Source organism: Elephantulus edwardii, unplaced genomic scaffold (genome assembly GCF_000299155.1).
Source record: "Elephantulus edwardii isolate Elephantulus edwardi_28Jun2011 unplaced genomic scaffold, EleEdw1.0 scaffold00298, whole genome shotgun sequence".
Taxonomy (NCBI): Eukaryota; Metazoa; Chordata; class Mammalia; order Macroscelidea; family Macroscelididae; genus Elephantulus; species Elephantulus edwardii.
In genome coordinates this window covers 2,571,428-2,576,323 of record NW_006400048.1, presented here as the reverse complement: position 1 = coordinate 2,576,323, position 4,896 = coordinate 2,571,428, and positions in this window count along the sequence as shown.

The window sequence follows — 4,896 nt, the reverse complement described above, 5'->3', positions numbered from 1 at the left end:
TATGGGCAAGCCCAGAATGAACTCTGAGTACTTGGGAGAAGCACTTGCTACATCCATTCTGATTCTATTTAGACTGTTTATATTTATATTATATTTAGACAAGAAAGTACTTAGGTTTTGGAAACATTTTCTTTTGGTTATTAACCAAAGGTCAGTGGTTCAAATGCACTGAACAATGCCACTGAAGAAAAGCTTTTAAAAATTCCAACCAAGAAAGTCAATGAGTTAAATTACACTACATAACACGTAGAATTCTGAATACTGACAGACTTTGGCTTGGTCTTTGGTTCTTGTTTTCTTTGTTGCTTGGTTGGTTTGCTTTTGAACCCAGGACTTACTAACACCAAGTCAATTCTGACTCATACTGACCTTTCATGACAAATGGAATATCAATGAAGTTACTGAGTGGTGCAAACAGTTTTTGACTGGCTACTACTTTAAAATTTTGTAGCTCAAACTCACTCAGGTATAACCAATCCGTGAAAATGGCAGCCAATAAAATGCTATGAAGCTAGTTCCATGAATTAGAATGAATTGGACAGCAGAAATCAATGGATGTGTGTTCTTTATGTTTCTCCCAGGAATCTGGGCTCATCTCTTGTCAATTGCCCAAAGTTCCTGGTTAAGTCTGGTTAATTAAAAGGGAAGCTTTACCTATAATCCTTTGCTTTTCTCACCCTGCTCTGATTTATTCAATGAATTGGTTTATTTACGGCTATTGGAAGAACATGTTTTATTCTTTCCAGACCTAATATTTCCTCTTTATTCCTTTGTGGGAAATTGAACGAACATAAGTTTTGACAATAAAATTTGACTCAATCCCCTTTGCCTACGTGCCTGGTTTGATGCCATTCATTTTCTGGATTACTTTCTAAAGCCATAATTCCTGGTTAGATTAAAAGATTTCTCTTCAATGAAGCTCTTTCCTGCCATCTTCTCCTTTAACAGTATGGGAAGGAAATTAAATGCCTTCAAGGAAGAAACACATAGCCAATTACTAGCTTCTGAATCATAAGAATTCTTAAACATGTGGAGTTGTAAGACAACATAATTCTAGGAAATGGTGTTTGAAACCAGGTGCCATATAAATTCAAATGCCTCTAGCCAATTTCATCATATATTCTTGGATCTGAGTCTTGGGAAATTTTAATAAATTGGAATAATATACTCCAGAAAGGAAACAGAGAAAGAAGCCAAAGAAAGTTTGAATGCCTTCAAATATTAGTAGGGTTATCATGAGCACCTTGCCATCCATTAACACAGTGGTGCAACAGTGTGTTCAAACATAGCAGTGAATGTGATGACAGTACACGGCCAGGTGATGTTTTCACCTGTTGTACATTATGGTTACTATGAACTGACTCCAATTCAGTAGCACCTAACAACACAAATCTGCCACTACAGAAAACAGTTTTGATGGTCACTCAAAAAATTAAACATAGAATTATCATGATAGAACGATAAACAGATGAATGCATAAACAAAATGTAGTATATCCATACAATGGAGTTTTCAGACCTATATTGTTGTGGTGGTGGTTATTGTTAGCTGCCAACAAGTAAAGTACACTTCATGGCAGCAATATGAATAACAGATCTGAACCCTGTTCTATCCTGTGACATACTCACAATCTCAGATATACTCAAGCCCATTCCTGCAGTCACTGGGTCATTTCTGATGTAGTTAATGACATTGACTTGTACAGTTAAAATTATTAAAATGGTAAATACTGTTATTAAAAATTATAAAGATTTTAAATGCATGGTTGTATTGTTGTTGTTATGTGCCATCAAGTCGTTTGCGACTCATAGCAACCCTATGTACAACAGCCCTAAACCCTGCTCTATCCTGTGCCAATCGCACCATCTCTGATACACCCATTCCGATTACCCCAGTCACTGAATCAATCCACCTCATAGAGGGCCTTCCCCTCCTGCGCTGTCCCTCCAGCCTACCAAGCATGATGTCCCTCTCCAAGGACCTGTCTCTCCTTACAACATGTCCAAAGTATGTGAGACGAAGCCCCAGAATCCTTGCCTCCAAGGAGTAGCCTGGTTTAACCCTGTCCAGGATGAATCTGTTTGTTTTCTTGGCAGTCCAGGGTACATTCAATATTCTTCTCCAGCACCACAGCTCAAAGGCATCAATTCTCCTTCTATTCTCCCTAGTCATTGTCCAACTCTCTGATGCATAACAAGTGATAGCAAAGACCATGGCCTGTATCAGGCGCACCTTAGTCTCCAGAGAGACACTGCTGCTCTTGAGTACTTTAGAGAGGTCCCTAACAACAGACTTTCCCATCGCAATACGTTTTTTGATTTCCTGACTGCTGGTGCCAAGAGTGTTGACTGTGGAGCCGAGCAAACGGAAGCTGTGAACAATCTCAATCTCTTCACCATCCATCCTGATGCTACCAATTGGTCCAGTGGTGAGAATCTTTGTCTTCTTGACATTGATCCTCAGTCCATACCGAAAGCTGCAATCCTTGACCCTCTGCAGCAAGTGCATGAGGTCCTCCTCAGTTTCAGCAAGCAGGATTGTGTCATCTGCATAACAGAGATTGTTAATAGACCTTCCACCAATCCTGATGCCACACTTCTCCTCATAGAGCCCAGCTTCTCGGATAATCTGCTCTGCATACAAGTTGAAAAGGTATGGAGAGATAGGACACATCCCTGGTGTACACCCTTCCCAATTTTGAACCACTCCGTGTTGCCCTGCTCTGTTCTGACGACTGCCTCTTGGTCCAAGTCAAATTTCTGAGCTGCCGATTAAGGAAGGCTCTGCTCACTCGTATTGGAGAGGTTTTGATTTGCTAAAAGCCCACAAAGGCCAGGGAAATGAAGAGTTGGCTCCTCCAAGCTCCCTGGAGCTGTATGATTCTATACTCTTGGCAAGAACTTATTCCCCGACGCTACTTTGGGTGCTAGACACCCTATCTGCTAGTAGGATAGTGGGAACAGAGGATGAATTAGCTGAACCCCTCTTAACACACTCAACATCTTCCAGGGGGAACTGTTATTGTGTACCGTCAAGTTAAAGCTGCTCATAATTCACCTTTAAGAAGTTTGCAGAAACAGTAAATCACACAGGAACATACTGCCCATCTTTTTTCCACCACAGAGTAGCTAGTGGATTTGAACCATGCACCTTTGCATTGGCAGCACAATTCCCTACTCCTAAGCCAGCAGGGTTGTTCCTTTATAATTCTGTGGAAGTTCCATTTGTTCACAGGTAAGGGGAAGTCATTCCCTTAAGCTAAATTCCAGTTTATCTTGCTGTCTCAAAATCACTTGCCAGTCTAAGTGTAGCTTTAATTACACGGGAGGAGATTGTCCATCTTTCTCCTGTGGAGTAGCTGGTGGATTCAAACTGAGTACCTTTGGTTTGCAGCACAGTTAGAAGTATTAGCACCTCACAAACCTAAGGCCCTTACGAACAAGGACATTGGAGATTCTTTTTGGGAATACAGTTAGATCATTAACTTTGTTATGACTGAAAAATCACTGACTCTTTTGTCTCTCTTACTTCACAGAATTATGTGTCTCTTAGAAGCCATAGGTATTGTAGACAAAATGGTGGAAAACTTATAAATGGGCCAAAATTATTAGTGGGCATCTTTGATAACAAACAAAGCGATCAAAAATATTTTCCAGGATATCTGGTTCTTCAGGTTTTCCTCTCCTTTCATGATCTTTGAACCATTTTACAATTCCTTAGCTCAATGCATTGCCTTCCCCCCCACAATCAAGTGGTACAGATCTTTTTTCTTTTTCTTTAATTGCTTTTGAGTCAGAACTGACTGAGAGCTGACTCTATCGGGTTTCATTGTATGTAACTGATGTCGTTGTTCTTGTTGTTTACCATCAAGTGGAAACCAATCCATAGCTGACCCTCCAGCAGGTCTTTGGAGGCAGGGGAGGAAACAGTCCATTCTTCTCCCACAGAGCAGCAGATAGATTTGAACCACATGCCTTTGGGATTGCAGTGCAGTTTCTTACCAATAGGCCACCAGAGCTCCCATATAACTGATAGTTAAGAAATTTATTCTTGTCCATAGGTGTAAAACTGATTTGTCTGGTGAAGGTGCAAACCAAATTTTAACCTATTTATTTCACTTTTTCTTGACTGTTCATATACATATTTGCTACTTGGATTGTCCTTTGAGTGCCCACTTTGGCAGTACATGTAACAAAATTGGAACAATACAGGAAAGATCAGCATGCCCCCGGCACAAGGATGACATGCAAACTCATAAAGCATTCCATTTTTTTTTTGAGAGCTCTGGTGGCCTAATGACAAGAAGCTGAGCTGAATTGTCCTTTGAATCAGTTGGAACATAACTGGTTCCCTAATTAACTAATACGAAATAAAATCTTTGTCATATAGAAATTTTATATTTGTATAAGACACATTCGTATCTTTTAAATCTTTTAAAAATGTATCCTTTAACAATATTATTAAGCTATTTATATTCTTTCATCAAATATATTAGGATATAACATATATTTGTTGTTATTGTTGTGTGCCATTGAGTAGACTATGACTCATAGTGACTCTAAGAACAACATAGCTCTGAGCCCTGCCCTATCCTGAGCAAGTCTCACCATCTCTGACACACCTGCTCCCATTGACACACATCAGGTCAACCGGTCTTATCCTGAGTCCTTCTCTCCTGTGCTGACCCTCCTTTCTAGGACAACCATGATTGTTCTCTTGGCAGGAAATGGTATATTCAATACTCTTGTACCACAACTCAAAGGCATCAATTTTTCTGTCATCCTCAGTCTTTGTCCAGCTCTCAGGTACATATCAAACAATTGAGACGATCATGGGCTGAATCAGAAACACTTTAGTCTCTAGACTGACATTTTATCATTTTTATTATTGTTTTTT